The sequence below is a fragment of the Pezoporus flaviventris genome, unplaced genomic scaffold (assembly GCF_033815535.1).
Source record: "Pezoporus flaviventris isolate CSIRO_AGI_PZ_B2104156 unplaced genomic scaffold, CSIRO_AGI_Pfla_v1 ptg000063l, whole genome shotgun sequence".
Lineage (NCBI taxonomy): Eukaryota > Metazoa > Chordata > Aves > Psittaciformes > Psittacidae > Pezoporus > Pezoporus flaviventris.
In genome coordinates, this window is record NW_026892611.1 from 778,102 (window position 1) to 795,186 (window position 17,085).

A 17,085-nucleotide genomic window follows, 5' to 3' on the forward strand; every position below is an offset into this window, starting at 1 on the left:
CTAACAGATTTGGATCAGGGAAAACTCAGTAGAAATACCAGTAATATAAATAAAATTCATTTAGGGGTAAGAGTTCTCTTGAAACATAACCTTTGCTTTTAGCTGCACTTGGAACCTTGTGCCTCCAGGTGGCAGTGCCTGCTGCGATGTCTGCCCGAGTCCTCAGGTTTGTTTCTCTGTGTCCGAATTGCGAAGCTTCCTCACCTGCCAGAGCAGAGCTTCAGTGCTGAAGCTCATCCTTTTTTAGGCTGTTAGATTCTTATTTGGTTTTCATTCAGCCATGAAAGAAGCAAAAAGAAAATCCTCGCTCAAAGCACCAAGGATTTGACAAATGCTATAAAAGAAATGGAGGCCATTAGTGACCATTTATAGCATAAAGTACTGTATCAAAAAATTCCTTTGTCTCTGCTAACCCTAAGCCCCCTCTTCAAGAGCCCCTCTCCTTTGTTTTTTTTCTCTGCCATCGCCACTATTGTTCCTCTCTCTACTCCCACATCTTTCACATCACCTTTAACACCCTCAGCTTTACTCCTGTTCTATATATTCCTTAACTATCTTCTCTCTCATCTTGTCCTTCTACCCCACTTCTTTTTCCTTGAATCCTTTCCTGACAGGTCTATCAGGAGATACTCTGACATTATGCTGGGGCATCCCTCTGCTGAATTTCAGATAAAGCAGGAAGGTAATAGCATTTCTCCACAATGTGTAAGGTGTAAGTTTTTCTCCTTCATGTGAGAAAAGCCACTTGTCTTTCTCTTAAATACATTTTTTGGAAAGTGCAACCATTCTGGTTTAAGCTTTCAAAATAATTTGATGCAGAGCACAGAAAACTTTAGCCTTGGCAGCTGACAAGGAATATTCAATGTAAAAGTAAACAGTGTAATGCTAAAAGATTTGAGAGTAGATACCGGAATATGTTACTTCTAATTAAGGACAGCAGATGGATGACCCATGCTGTACTCCAGTTACATTATGTGTATTTGGTCTGTAGCATGGAGATGCAGTGAACTTTGTATCAGTGCAACAGTGAAACCTCTCAGACTCAGCAGGATTAACAGTGTATGGAACCATCCTAGTTTCCTGAACTGTGAATGTAGCGTGCTCAGCATCCCTCTATTGCTTTAATTGTCTTACTTGTTGTAGTATGAGACATAGTATTTTGTTCAGTTACTAAATAGAATGACTTGGACAAATGCAATTATCCTTATATGCCTGTTATTTAATTTATGGATAGTTCAAGAGGGAAAGCACCAAGGAGCTGGAAGGTGCAGCCGTGGCATATCTGCAGCTCCCAAATGGCTGAGGTGCCAGCTGAGCATGGGAACACCACACCAAAGGTATGATAGATGTAACTGATATGGTAGAACCAGGATCTGTGAGTTTTAGACTTTGGGAACTGGTAAAGAGTGCAAATTTTAGCTGGGTGCAGAGGGGGAACGTGGTTTGCTGAGGCAGGAGACATCCTGACTAAATATTGTGACAGCAGTGATTCAGGTGTAGGGTAAGATGAGGTGTCTGAGGGGTTTTGTTTGGTTCTTTTTCATATAAGCATAATCTGGTTTTCAACATAACAAAGCTTTTCAGAGAAAGAAATCTAACGTGAAGGTAACACTGACTCTGTTATGAATAATTTTCTTGGCGGAGGGGAGGGATGATGTAAACCACTATTTACTTCCTTTTAATAGTGAAAGTAACCCCAGTGTCTGATAGTCATTCTTCTGTAATGACTGTGCTGAAGAGTCATTCAGCTGCATAACTGAGGTTTCTGTTTTCATGAGGTTTCTGTTTTCAAGACATATAAATTCTGTTCTTCAACAGCATAATTTGAGATCAAGGATCTTCTATTAGCCTCGTTGCCCTAAGTTACCACTCACTGATCTGTTTGACCTGAGAGTTTATATGGTGAATTGAGTTCTCTTCAGTAGTACCCAGGGTCACCTTTGTTTGAGCCACCCAGCCTTGCTGAGACTGAAGAGCTGTTCTCTGTCCCACCAGTGTCCCCTTTGGTGTCAGTGCCAGTGTGCTCCTGATTAGTTGCCAGTGGCTCTCACAGGGCCCACTGCAGGAACCACTTGCACAGTCATGGGGATAACTTTGTTCCTGCTGCTCACAGGGGACGCTTTCCTGATCAGTCTTCTCCATGGTTCTCTGGCAGTTGTAAAGAAAATACCACCACCAAATAGATTGGTGCATCTGTGTTTCCATATCCAGAATCTCTGAAAATAAAGATGTTGGGGGCAAATTAAGTAATAGGGGATGAAAGAGACTGTGTTGTATACTGTGATTACTATTGCAGAGTTTGAAAGACAGAAGCTCACAGTGCTCATTAGGCAATGATGAATCATAGCAGTAAAAAGGGACAAGACTATTCATTGGTTTCATTTCTTCTTCCTTGAAATGGAACCCATTTCTGTACTTGTGTATCATGCCAGTTTTGATAAATAACATACTGTTGGCAAGAATATACAGTAATGATTAAGGGCCCATCAGAAAGTCATGTCAAAGGCCTGTTTTTCTGTTGGGCCCACTCCTACAGGAAGTATTCAGTTATCAGCATCACTTTCGGTGTGGCATAGTATCACCTGGCCATACATTAGCCTGAGGGTTTCAGGGTGTTTACACAAATGTAATAATTACGTTCTGGAAACAACAGTTTTACAGCTGGTTACTGTAAGCCCTTGAGTCAATAACTTCTAATTACTAGTCTACACCTAGAGGAGGTGAGTGGAATGAAGTGTCCAAAGGTTATGTACAGGCAACAATCAGTTAAGCTAGATGGAGGTTCACAGGAGACTTGTGTAAGACAAACATTAAAACAAGGAAAAGACAGTTGGGAGACTTCTGTTTGATAGCTATGGATCATGCTTTTAATTCTTGAGGCATGGAGAAACAGATTTAGATCATGATATAGCTGAGGAAAATGAGGAAAAGGTTCTTAGCTGGTAGCTCCAGGTTATAGACTTACCAATGTTCTAAGGACAGAACCAGATTTGGTGCTACTGCATTCTTACATATATATATATATACACATATATGCACATGTACAAAAACATTGGGAACGTAAAGCTGAAATTGTTTGGAAATAATCTATACATGACAAATATGGCAGTAATGTGTCTAGAAAAGCTGGAACAACAGCAGTAGGATAGTCAGTGTGTTTTGTTTAGTATATAGGATCTTGCTCTTAATCCCACATGGAAATGTTCAGGAGTCTGCTTTTGATTTTTTCAGCCTCAGAGCCTCATGTAGAATCTTTCTGTGTAGTGAAAATCTTCCCTTTTTTTGTTTTTTATTTTGTTCATATCAGGTTTTGGTATGGAAAAGACTAAATTTGTGGTTTATCTAAAATACAGGATTGCATTCTGCACTTGCCATGGGGAAAGATATGTTTCTGATCACATTGTTATGTCAGGTGTTTACTGATTTCAATTCACTCTTGCCACGGAAAGCCATTTGAGCCCTGTGGGTATTGAATAGAATACTTCCATCCCAAGCCAGGTTTTGCTTAGCACCATTTGTCAATAACTGAATATTCTTTAAATCATTCTTTAGCTTTAGCACTTTGTAAACTCTTTTTCACTTGGTTCGTTATGTCACAGGCATTGCTTTTTGTTCAGAGACATGTGAGCTGAAGAATTTGATGCTAAACAAAACCATCTCTTCCATGGCGCTTGGCTCGTTTTCAGATGTCGTAAGGAAGTGATCTTTACTGTGATACTGTAAAGAACAAGTATGCTCACTATTTTGGAGCAGCAAATAACATTCACTGTGATCTTTAGGGAGAACAGTTTCTTTTTTGTGAATAGCTTTTAACTTGGCATTAGAAATTGTGCCTTCATCTAAAGCTCTGATAAGATGCAAACGGAAGGGGCAGCACAGTGGCTGTGAGTCTTAGACATTTAGCATCACAATATTTATTATGAGAGTCCTTGACCTCAAAGGTTAAGAATGAGTCTTTAGCTTTACGCACCGCAATGTAGTGCCCATCATCAAAGCCAGCATATGTTTATATGAAATGTGTGAGTAGTCTCCTTGTCAAGAGCTGTGTTCTAAAGTGAGTCAGTAACACCTGAGAACGGCTCGACACTGTGCTGCCCGCTCGCTCCATTGCTTTGCTGCATTCTTTCTGTCTGCTCAGAGGTGCTGTGAGGTGCTGTGGTTGTTCTTGAGCAGGAGCCAGCTGGCACATCTTTCAACTTTTATATTATGTGATTAATTTATCTTATACTTCTGTCAAGCCAGGTTTTATGAACTAGTGTTAACTGAAGCATACACCAGTCATCAAGTACTGCTTTCAGCTCATGATTAATCAGGGCAGGCACATTAGCTTTTCAAAAAACCCCTGTGCTTTGAAGAGTATTTTTTGTTTTCCTCATAATTTTGTTTGATATTTAAAATAAGTTTTTAAAGTTTAGAAGCAAACAGAGGCATCTGCCACTTGCAGCAAAGAGCTTACCAGGGTTAGTGTTATCCCTGATCCGAGAGGTCCCTGACATTGCACTTATTCCTGTAATCCTGCCCACTTAGGTGGTGATTATGCAGAGGACAATTCTGAAGCTGCTGTTTATTGTCCTTAGTTATAGCTGAGAGGGTGAAGGAGTTACCTACCCTGTTCTCTAACTATCAACCTGGGTGTCTTTTCCCCCAGAAGAATCTGCCTTCATAGTCTACGTTTTGAAAAGGATTAACTTGATCTTTTCTTTTGAATCAGTAACTTCTGTTCAGCTTTGTCTGGGTGCTTCCCTGTCTCATACAAAACATTTTCTTTCAGCTGCAGCTCCACAGCATTAGGTTGAACTGCCTCATCACCTGTATGCTTCCTTCTGCTCGGGTCCAGCTTCATCTGTTTAAAAACCAGTGTGCTTTGGCCTTTTTTTGTTACAGCTGATTTTTTGCACAGTCCTTGTTATCCTTCTTAAAGTATAAAAATGCTGATGTTCCGATGAATATTCCCTGCCATTCTTACAGACTGGATTTCAAAAGATACAAAAGTAGCAGTAAGTTCTTGCAGCTGACGAGATTGACTCATGGGCTGTGTTAGGTATCAGCTTGCAGGACTGGGGTTTTCTCGGTCTTACTCTGGTTTTCTCAGCAGTCAGTTCATCTACAGAAAGTCAGCTGTACCTCAGATGGTATGAAACAAGGAACAAGGAAAACTGTTTCAAAACAAGCATCAAGCAAATTGGTAGACTGGAAAATATTATATCATGGTGGTGGACACAGGCAGAGGCTGTATTTGCTGAGGACACCTCCCTGATAACTCACCAGTATGAGGACTGATTTTTTTATGCCTAAAAATAGAGTGTTTGGTTTTCCACCATTGTGTAACTGCAAGGGCTGCTTTCTCTTTTATTTTCTGCTTTTCCCTCCTCTTCTAGCGGTCACAAAATGCTGTGTTTAACCACAGCTTACATACAGAATCAGACACCTGTTGAGTCTTGGAGGCTTCCATCCCTAAAGAGCTCTGTAGAGTTTGTCCTCCCTTAGCTGAAGATACCTCCCAGAGCAGGTTGCAGCTTTATGGCCAAGATTTTCAAAAGCAATTCTTGGAGTCCATGGAGGGGTCTCCAGTTCACTGTCTGCACAGTGATGAACACCTGCAACTGCAGTTAACAGTTAGGTTGTCATGGGCAGGACAAGAGTAAACAGCTTAGAGTGGATCTCAGTATTGGGGGTTTTGTAAGAACCAGTGGGCACTCTTAACCTACCTGATTCTCCCACAATACTCATTTGTGTTGTGTTCGCCATCATGTCTGATGATTTCAATGAACAGAGCACCTCTCTGACTGGTTGGGACTCCAGTGGCAAGTAGCAGGAAGATGGTTATTCCCCTGTTAGCATGGCTCGGAATTAGGAAGCTGCTAAAATGGTAACAATCACAATTGTTTCAGAAGCACAGCTTTAAAATGTAGAGCTCTTCCAACTGCCATAACAGCCTGCAGCAGTTCACAGCTACACTGTACCAGGTCTGGTCATTTCTGATTGACTGACTGCAGTGAGAAGGCAGCTAGCATGTATTGTTAAGCTTAAGAGATGAAGAACCTATCCCTGCCCTCTAACTTGCTCATTAACCTCAAAGTTAATTCATAGCAAAGGGGCAGTTTTTATAGCTGGTGTAATAATACAAAGCATGGACATCATATGAGTGGTATGTAGCATGAAGAGTAACTTGATGAAATCCTGTCTGGTTGAGAGAGGAACAGGACCATAAACTCTTTCATCTAACGAAGGCACTTTGAAAGAATCAGACTGTATTCCATACTGAACCTGGGATGAGCTGCCTTTATTGTGCCATAGGGGTGTGCGGGGTGTTATTCACTCTATAGAAAGGGGTTCCAACTGTGTGAGTATCTCAGAGAAACCACAAATCATAATTATGTGACTTTGCTCTGTACAACTCTAGGAACCTCTGGAGTTCTTAGGGGCTGGTTGTTAAAAGCTGAGAGACACAAATCTATCCTTGCGCTCTCAGATTCTGTCTGGGTCTATAGAGAAAAGGCATTCTAGATAATTGCTCATCAGGACATTTACTTTTCAGGCTATTTATGGGTTCTTAGCCAAAACCAATTAAATCAAAGGGGAAAAGACTCCTGTGTACTTCAGTGAGCTTTCACCATCTCACACCATTTCTCAGTCCCCTGAATGCTGAGAAAAACATACCCTGGTTAGTAGTGTTTACCAGAATTAAAAGTGAAACAGTTTCATTTGTTTGCTTTTACAAAGCCCAGTCTGGGTTAGTCAGATGAGCAAAGCTCAAGAGGCCAGCCTGGAGGCTGGGGGCAAAGGCGCTGCTCCTAGTTAGGAGGTAAACTAAGTAAAGGGAAGGCATAAAAAGGCTTCTGAGGTTCTTTGACCACTAATTACTTGCTTTCATTTCCCTTCCATTTCCCGTGCTCATGCTCCTTTGGAAATGTGTTCATTAAAAGTCATGCTGCTGTCTTCTGTGCTGAAGAACTGCATTCACTTTTCCTCATTTTCAACTTTATCAATATTAAAACTTGCAGTCTACAAACTAGTTGATGGATCACTGATCATTAGTTTATACTGTGTGTATCTCATCTGTGTCTATCATCACTGACCTGGAATGCCTCTCTGATGGAAATGATCACTCATTCCCCATAGTACATTCACTTTTATTTCATTAGGGATGGGGTGCTGTGGTTTCTGCAAGATGATCATCTAATGGGGTAGGAACTGATCTCACATGAGCTTGTGACAGAACCCTACCATCAGCTATCATTTCTTAGTTCCTTATCCGTAACACTGAGACACTGCGTGGGCATAGACTGTGGGTATATCATCATGTATTTGAGCAGTCATCTCTCCTGATATGGTCATTCTACCACATCAAGCCACTGTTAACTGCAAAGATTTCTCTCTTGTCACTGGCAGGCCATTTCAGGATGCCAGTCATCTGTCTTTCATACATGCAGCTTTGCTCTTCCATTGAAAAGAAATGGGATTTCAAAAGCAAAACCATGGGAGGAAATGAGGATTAAAGATGATGTGTTCCACTTCATGGGAATACAGGAAGTATTGATCCCAAAAAGCCCTTAAAGGAAGATGAATAACGTGGGCTTTTTGAGAATTCTCAGACTGTGATTTAATCATAGAAGCTGGTATATGAGAAGAGAGAAGGAAATAACATAGTGGTATTCAGCTTATGGTGGTCAGAGAGCTCTCTTGAGCAGCTTTAACCTTAGGGACAATGTTGTAGTCACAGAAAATTCCCCTTTATATTTCCTTCTGCCTGGTTTCAGGTGACTAACCCAGAGCTAATAATCATGAATACAAGGTGAGACAAGAACATGCTTTTAACCAAAAATCTCACTATTTCTGGCACTTACCAGTGCAGTACGTGGTCTACATGAGCTCCTTTTGCTTTGATGGGTGTGCTCAAAATACCCCTTTATGCAGTAGTTAGCCAAAGCATTTACACTGATGAAGTGATAATTTTGCATCTTATCCTTTTGGGAATAGAGGCAAAAATAGTTAGGGGCAATAACAGCACCTGCTAATGAATGCATAACAATCCTTTGATGTTTTTAGTAAGGCTGCTTATTGAGATTAAACCCTGTGACTTTACCCACTTCATAAAGCCATCCATTGCTTTCTAGAATCTGACCTTGCTGTATCCACATCTCTATTGTTTATTTTTAATAAGTGACACTTCAAACTCCCAAGGGATTTTTCCCACTTCCAACCTGCACTCTCCTATAATCCTATGCATGATGTAAGTTTCTTTAGTGACTTTATTTCAATTATGGGAGTTAGGTTGGAGGAATATTCCATAAATCCCAGCACTATTCAGTGTACCATTTCAGCAACCACCTCAAGTTCACCTGCGTGTTGGTTTTACTTGCTAGGCAGCTCTGAATGAAGAACCAGTTGTTTTATTCAATGGTGGAGAATCTGTCAGAATATGTGTGACCATATCCTGAACCCGTAGCCTTTGTATGAGGCAGGAAGGCTTCACTAATTCTGGTTAGGAGAAAAAGATTGATTCTGCATGGACCGAAAAATTTTCATTTAGAAGCTGTACAAACCACCCCCATCCCTTTCTCCAAAGCCAACCATCAGATTGTTCACACTGTCCCTTAGGAGTAGTCAATATTGGTAAGTATATCTGGACCCAGAGAAGCAGAGAAAATCTTCCATTCCAAAAAGTGGTAGAATGGATGGGTCCAGCTAACATATCTGAGATGCTTGTGTGGCGAATTCCTCTCTGCCAAGCTTTGTGTGGAGGTTGTGTCATGGTTCGTGGAAGACTGGCACAAAAAGTAAGAAATTTTTATAAGACTTCTGCTAAATATAAGTCTGTCAAACCAGGTTGACCCAAGAAATCCCCATGGCTGCAGAAAGGAGTGCTCTGCATTACACATCTGCAAGGCTGGGTTGCTTGACTGCTGGAAGAGGAGGCTGTGCAGAGCTGCTCTCAGACATCCATTTCCAGACCTGTTGTTCCATTGGAGAAGGGCTTAGCAATAGTGCAAAACCACAGCCAGGGCAGGTACAAAAGGCTGATCAGTAATGACTGAGATTGAGCATTTCTAGATGTGGGAAATGTCCTTGTGGCTGTTTCCTTCTTGATCTCCCTGTGCATTTAATCCCTTTTCTTATCAAGCAGATAAACAGCTGGGACAATGTCCACACTGAAATACTGGGCAGTTCTTGAGAAAAGTTCCCTGCTGGTGGCTGTAAGAAATCAATTAGGGAGAGAAAAGCAGAGATTTGGGTAAAGGTCTGAATTGATAGAAAGACGAGGTATGTATGCAGGCCAGGTGGCTTGGAATAGGTTCTTTTTATTTGATGTGGACTGTTTTGGAGCAGATGCCCAATGGTCCTTTCCCAGTGTTCAGCAGATGAGCTGCTCCTGCAGAGAGCTCAGCAGGAGGGAGGTACCCTCTCTTTATAATGACTTACTAATGTCCTGTGAATTCGTGTCAGGGTTCTGCAGCCCAGCAACATCGAAAGCTTTTTATGGAAGGAAAATGTCTCACAATTGCTTTGTGAAGAAACCCCTTGGTTTAATGGCACAGATAAGGAAGCTTTGAGAAGGCAACATGATTTATGAGTATGCTTTTATTTCCTCCTGATTGTGTCCCTTTCAAGCTCAGCTTCATGGTTGTCTCTCAAGGAGGAAACACAGAGCTGGGTGATCCATTCTTCTCTGGGTATCACAATTGGTCTGTGTTCTTCAAAGCCAGAACTTTCAGGCTGGGATGCAGTGAATGCAAACACTGGGTTTGGGAATGAAATTCAACCAATGTCTGAATTTGTGCCTAAGACCAATTTCTGTTGGCCCAAGTCACAGAGATAGTGATCAGTGTCTTTTGAAAGTGTGCCCAGCAGCGCACAGTATTAACGTGCTGTCAGGAAGGCACTCCAGTGTGGAGATGAGTAGGGGGAGAGATATCAAGCAGAATGAGAAACACAGCCTCTGGGTCCAGTACAGGAGGACACGGCAAATTTCAGCTATACACATCCAAGGGTTTGGGAGAGGCTGCCAGGAGGATTAGTGAGGCTTTAGCAGAGGAAGCATCTTTCCAGGCAGTCAGAGCCCCAGAGGTGAAGTCCTCAGCACAGTCCCTAAAGGAAAGAGAAAGAAATAGCTGTGGACATTGTCATTGCCTACACTTACAGTGACTCTGCAGTAACCAAGAGAATTACAGTGAAGCAATTGTGTTGTGAGGAGAAAAAGGGAGTTGAGAGCATGTTTTCTGATCGTTTTCTGATAATTTCCTGAGACAGCTAAAATCATTAATAATGTTATAATGACTTAACTTCCTACTTCCTTAATCCAGGATGGAGCACTGGTGCTTCTGTTTGTACCTAAGGTTATCCTGAGTGTGTTATGCATTTTAGTAGTAAGCAAAAATGTGAGTTTCGGTATTTTATTCTGCCTATGTGCTCCTGAACCAGAATAAAGGCAGAAATAGACTGCAGTACGTGCAAACCTCAGGCTCGAGGGATTTCCGTGGACTTCCCAATAGGCTTAAAAATGTTTTTCAGAGATCATCGAACTCTGAAGAAAGAGCCTCTGTTCTTATCTCATGCAAGACATGGACCGTGTTTTGTAATTACACTGAGTCTAACGTGAAATCAGTCATTTAGGAGAAAGTTACATAAAAGGTATGAAACAAACGCCCCACGTTGCAGAAATTGGTGTTGGAATTTTGGGTTAAGTGTCTTTATCATTGCCCAGACTGACTTTAAACATTTGTTTGGTGTGACTTGCAGGTAAGTTTTCAAGTCCTGTTAAGCTGAAGAACATGATCCACTCTCTGTGGTGACAGAGACTTAGAACCCTACTCAGGGTTTTTACAGAGTGACTAAATCACCCTCCAGAACTTCAGCTTTCTCTGTTCAGCTTCACGGGGTTTGGAGCAGTTTCTATGGACACGCGTTGTGATGATATATCTAGCACATCCCTGTGAGAAATAATGTGACAGCTGGCTGTGTGTTCCTTCACACCGTGGTTAGGGACTGTTTCCACTGACATCAACCACTGCCCTGTTACTTAAACTGGAATTTCTTCCTTAGACTGTGCTTTTACTGCATGGGAATACGTTTGAAATTCTGTAGTTCACTGCTGTTTCTCAAGCAAAACATCTCTGTGCATGTGGCAATCTGCAGGTCATCTTTACATTCTGCTGCCACAAGCTGAATGCTGTGAATCGCAGGACTACAGATCAGTGCTCTGTACATTGTCCCTATCCGCACACCAGCTTTTCCTTATGCTCTGGACAGTGACATCTTCAATAGGTTATGTTAAATGTGCTGACATTCTGTCCAGGAGCGTGGGGCACACAGCCACATGCAGGATGCTGGGTTTATGCCCAGTCAAGTGCCAAGGTTAGTCTGCTGGTAACAAGCCTTTGCTGCTGTGGCTGAGGTTGAGGAGCCCAGGGCTGAGTCAGAACATTGCAGAAGTCGCTTCTGCCTGAGAGAACGTGCATCCAGGCACAGAGAATGCGGTTATTGGGTGTCTCATTGCTCCATCCCTCCTTCACGTTGTCATCCATGTCTGTAAAATGCAATGGGAATTCTGAAGAGGGTGCTTGAAGAGGGGATTCTGTTATTACTGCATTTCTGGGCTCGGCCTGGCTTGCAGCAAGCAGACAGGAAGGGACGAGTTTACTGGCACAGCACTCTGAACCTGACCTTAGCTTTCGTTTTCACCCACAGATGTTCAGTTCCTGAAATTTTCCACTCTGCCCAGTCGTCACTTGACATGCGATCTTACACTGCTGAGCTCCGGAGGTGGCAAACGAAACACTGCTTTCAGCCCTAGGCTGCTGCTTTTCTTATCTTAAATCTGCAGGAGCTAAGAAGGAGTCCAGACAGTAGCTTTGCAATCCCACTTCTTAAGTGCCTAGACCTGAATCTTTAGTTTTGCTTTTGACAGAAAGTTGTTATCCCCACTTTTGATAAAGAACATTTCAAAATGAAGGAGCCAGTGAAGAAGATGCTGCAGTTAATGAAATACATGACAGTCCTTAGAAGTACAGTGAGCAGTACTATTTCTGGTACATTTGGTATTTAATGTAGAAATTTGGGAACTAGAAATACGTTCTTTTGCAGATAACATTTTTGGATGAGCGGTGCAAGGTCACCAGCAAACTGAGAGGTGTTGATACTGCCCCAGGTCTAGCACCACCCTGACACAAACCCTCACCATTGTCATCATTTATGCATTTATTTACCTTGTATTTGAAACAGTGCAGAGAGGTTTCCTGTGGCTCAGTGCCCCATTGGACCAGGCACTGGATACAGCACAGAGAGACAAAACTTGTCTTAAAATAACTTTTGAAGGATGTAGTAGATGCTGAAGTGTTGCTGGGAAATGATGCCTGTCCTGCAGTTAAGTGATAGCAAGCTGGAAAATGTGACTGAAGTCTGAGAAAAGCAGCACTGCAGCCCAGAAAGGGATAGAAAGTGAACGAATGTTCCTGATGGACCAAATCAGTGAAGTCATTTGTACCACATAGTGGCTACGTGAAAGAAGTAGCGAGCACTTTACTGAGAAGCATGAGTTCATTTCTGTGCTGTAAATAGTCTTTGTGACCTGGCTCCATTTTGACTGGTGCTCTTACTCTTTGGTGTCTCATCCCAGGTTACTGGGCAGCTCCTGCCCCTCCTACTGAGTTGGAATTGTTTTCTGGTAGCTCAAAAATATCTTCCTTCCAGCTGACCTTGCTGATGGGCAGGGTGCTGGAGCGAGTGCTCTGTGTGGTCCTTCTCAATCCTTTTATAATGATTCTGTGTTACTGGTACTTTAAGGACCAAATTTCCTGTTCAGCCAGGGAAGTTAATCAAATGGGCTAAAGCAGGAAGCAGAGTAGGTTTCCACAGGAAAAGGAAATGCTCAAGGAGCAGAGACATCAGTTTGCAAATGCAGAGTGCTTCATCCCTATCACCCGAGGACCATGGGGCGTCTTCACCAATCTTAGAAGCTGCCAAGTGCTTTTAGGTGCCTGCAAGGTTCTGTTTTGAATTTGTGATGACATACATGATGTCTCTGAAAGATCATCTTGGAGGTTCCTCACATAGAAAATAGTTGGATTGGATAGGAAAAGGGAGCTAGAAAAAAATCACTTGTCATTTATGAGATGTGGGACAATTGAGCATCCTCTCTTTAGGGTTCCATCAAGTCAGGAAAATCAGCCCTTGTTATCATCAGCTTTGCCTCAGTGTAATAGTTCTTTGAAGGCTCAAGGTGTCCTGATCTTAGGGAGCAACCCTACAAACAGTTGTTTTTTAAATGTTTTTAAGGATAGAACTTCTTGAGCTGATGCAGAATATTGCAGTCAGACAAAGAATATGACTTGCTTATCATTGAGGCTACAGACCATCACATTCTCAGAAGCAAAACACAATTTAAGTCAAAATGACAGCGTGGTCAGAATGCTGTTGAATAGGTCAGACATTCTGCTCCAAAAGGGCACCTCTTTCATCAAAGTTAATGCAAGAAAAGCAGCTAGTTCTTGCATTTTGCTATGGCAGAGGCAGAAGCGGCTGTGCAAAAATAGGAAATAGGTGTGGGATTGGGGTTCTGTGGGAAGAACTTTCCAAGCAGTGTGGTGTATTTGTAGAAGGAGTGGACAGTCGGTGTTTAGGTAATCTCTGGCTCCACCTGAAGAATTAATTGTGCTCTCTTGGTGGTGTTATACAGAGGGAGTTTTCCTATTGATTTTGGTGAGTAAAAAGCAGGTCCTGCTTGAAAAACTGGAGTGATGAAGCTGTTCTCTGAATGCCTGTACCTCAGCCAATCCTTTGAGCAATTCCTATGTGGAAAGAAGATGTTTCTCCTCTGGTCATTCCAAATGTGATTTTTCATATGCTGTCCCTACAGAGCCTTTGCTTGATTTCAGCAGTCTCCAAGCACAGGGAAATAAAGAGGCTAAATAATAAAAGCTTAGAAACCATTGGATATAATAATATAATATAATATAATATAATATAACATAATTCACTTAAATTTCTAAGATACATTATTTTTTAAAGTACTAGATGTTAAGATTCCTCCTGTTCTGTAGAAATGAGAGTTCAGATCTAGTAAGAAAGGGAAAGATGCAAATAGAATCTTTATAACCTGACAAAACAGCAAATACAAAGAAGAGTGTAACTTTGTTCTTTGAACTCTGAATTTTGCTTTCAGCTCAAGCACTTTCAATTTGACCCTTGAGATACATGGGGTTGTACCCACAATCAAGCAATTACAACTGCCTGTATGATTTGGGAAGAGCTGTCATGGGTCAGAAGCAAGGTAAAAGTTTGTAGCATGGCATTGGGTCACGCACAGCTCACACATTATTCCTGCCCACTGATTAGATGTCTGGAGTATTTTAAACAAGGGATGTCAAGTGATAATTCCAGTGCAAGGAAGGGCATCATGTGAAGATAAAACCGATCGGAGTGAGAACGTTCATGAGCATGGGCTGATACAAGCAGGTGAATGCTCAAACTACAGAAAACTCTGGTCTATTTTTCAAGAGATTCATCTCAAGCAACCCTGGGTGGGATGTGCACAGTGTATTCACACCTGAACACGTGTACCCATAACCTGGTTTTACCTCTAGGAGGGCTTTATACAAGCACTGACTTTTTAAATAGACAGACTAGACACAGAAAGAAGAAAATGCCTTGCCCAAGCTTGTCCACTGAAAATATGACAAATGAATATTTCGTGTGCATTTCCTTGTTTCTCTTGAAGCTTTATAGCTTATTTCTATAGATCTTTGATCAGCACCTGTAAACCTTTTTCTAGTCATTGTGAGGATTTTGACCTTGTATTAGTCAGCGGACTTAAGAATTGTCTGTAACGTGATAATGTTATGTATGATAGCTCATACATAACATCCATGAGCAATATCAGGTATCCTTGGGGGTGTCCTGCCACACCACAGCACTCCGGAGTCCACAGTTGCCTGGCAGCACTCTGTGCCAGCCCTGGCTCCAGGGCTGCTTGTGGCTTTCAGGCTTCAGGGAGAAACCTGGTTTTGTAATGCGTGAGTGTCCACGTGCTGTCTGAAGTTGTCAGTCAGTTACACAACGCTGTCTCCATCATCTAGCTGTCCTTCTGGCATTCACACATGCAGCATGGTTTGAATAGTTTAGACTTCAAGGAGTTGCAGTTTCCTTCAAGTTTTTCCAGTACGTTGGAAAAGCACAAAGGGACAAGCCTCAGGCAGCAACAGATAGAACAGGGAGTTTTGGAGAGGAAAATATTGAGAAAGATGCATGATCGAAAATAAGGGATGTTATGTAAAATTTAAAATACCTGTCCTTAGTCCTAATCAATCATCAATTCTAATAGAATCAATTATAATGTATAAATATAATGTTTAAGTGCTTTACTGGCCCATATCCTAAAGCTCTATGGTTCTGTAAAGTTTCTCTTGAGGTTGCTCGCTCTCTTTCTACAGCTGTGAGTTTGATGTGCAGGAGAACAGCCATCCAGTGATGAAATCTGTAACAGTGCTTCAAGGATTCCTTTGTTTTTCCCTATTTTAACACTGCCTGTCAGGATGCAAAAGCTGCTCAGTGTGATACGGTGTCCTTGTCACAGAGCACACAGAGGTAAAGGTTACAGCATGCTGAGCCTGAAGGAGGAGATGCTCCCAACACCAAACACCGGTGGCTGCTCTCCCTCCTCCCGTCATGCATGTTTTGTAATAGAGCAGCAGCCGCACGCCCCTTGGGCTCTGAAGGAAATGCAGGACACTTTGGGATTCCCCTTCTGTCCACTACCCGTGTGTAGCCTCACTCTGCTGTTTTGCATACATGGTCCTCACGTATAAAATGCATTTGCCTCACAGGAGAGATACAGAGCCCCGGAGATTAAAGGAAAGGAACTTTGACAGCAAAGACGATCTCCTGACAGGGCTGGGGAAGTTCTTCGCAAAGCACGGTAGGACAGCTCTGAGTCCCTGTGCTGGGTTTGCCACTGTGTGCTGCAGCTCACAGGTGGAGTAATTATGTGGCAAATTGTCTTGTTTTGTTTACTTTTCTGTATTAGGAGTGAAGTGTTGGAATCAGTTTCCTGCTCTATTTCCAGCTGTTTTGCTGCTCTGGAAACTTTATCTCCCTTTCTGCTGATTTGAAGGTTTGTGCATGTAACAGGTAATGCTGTAAATATTATTTAAAGGACTATGTTGTGGAGAACACGAAGAACAAGTTCTTACTCTGAATGCTCAGAAATGCATGGAAAATGGGAGTCTTCATCTTTGCTTTTCTTTTTTTTCTGTTTATTTTGTTATGATTTTTATTTTTCCTCTTATTACTTTTACTTTTAATCTTTCTTATTATTCTTTCTGATTTTTCTTTCATTCAGTCTTTACTTTTTTCTTTCTCTCTCTCTCTCCCTGTTTTTTCCTTCTCTCTTTCCCTGTGTTTTACAGAAATGTATAGGCACACTGCAGCATTTTATTGCAGAATAGGAATTTAGATTTGTTCCTATTTTGTTACCGTAGAGAAATGCTCATTGCACACTGTTTCTTTTACTTGGAGCAGACAATGTATATTTGTATATACATGGCAATGTATATTTTCTTTCTTTAACTATTTGGAAACATCAGATTTTGATTTGTGCTATGAACCTGCTGGGGCTGATTCTGCTTTACCTTGCCTGAACTAGTCTGCTCCTTTTCTTCTGTCCCACCTTCCCTAGTTCAATAATCCATTGTAGGATGAGAAACTATCAGAAAATGTATGTTAAAATGAATAACATTAACCTTCTTATATTCTTAGGTAAATGCTTTCTATTATTTAAATACATGTGTACATCTTACAAAATACAGAATCTCAGAGCTCCATTAGTTGCTGGCAGATCAATACATTGCAAAACCTTTTGATTGAATTACAGACCTATGAGAATAGCAGCAACAATTTTCATCCCTTTTCCCAGCTATCGTATAGTGATGTGAATTTACAGAAGGTTTAATGACCCTTAGGGAGCTTCTGAAAAACACAACTTACAAAAGAAAGTGTCAAGTGTCAGAGGGTGTTTTTCATACAAGCAAAGCACATGTGTGGTTTTCTCAGACACTGGTGTTTGCTGGTTTATCACCTGTGGGACAGCTG

The 17,085-nt window shown here is 41.7% G+C and overlaps 1 protein-coding gene across 4 annotated transcripts in view; it reads left to right on the forward strand.

Annotated features, from left to right (window-relative positions):
• Window positions 1–1,201: 1,201 nt before the first annotated feature.
• Window positions 1,202–17,085, forward strand: part of NOS2 (nitric oxide synthase 2) — a 70,157-nt gene continuing 54,273 nt past the window's right edge. For 2 of the 4 annotated variants that reach the window (XM_061469904.1, XM_061469901.1), the window contains exon 1: window positions 14,252–16,108. The gene's annotated coding sequence lies outside the window, so the exon portion shown is untranslated. Of the gene's footprint in view, window positions 1,338–14,181; window positions 16,109–17,085 lie in introns of those variants that run through there. The other 2 variants (XM_061469902.1, XM_061469903.1) reach the window with 2 other exon arrangements.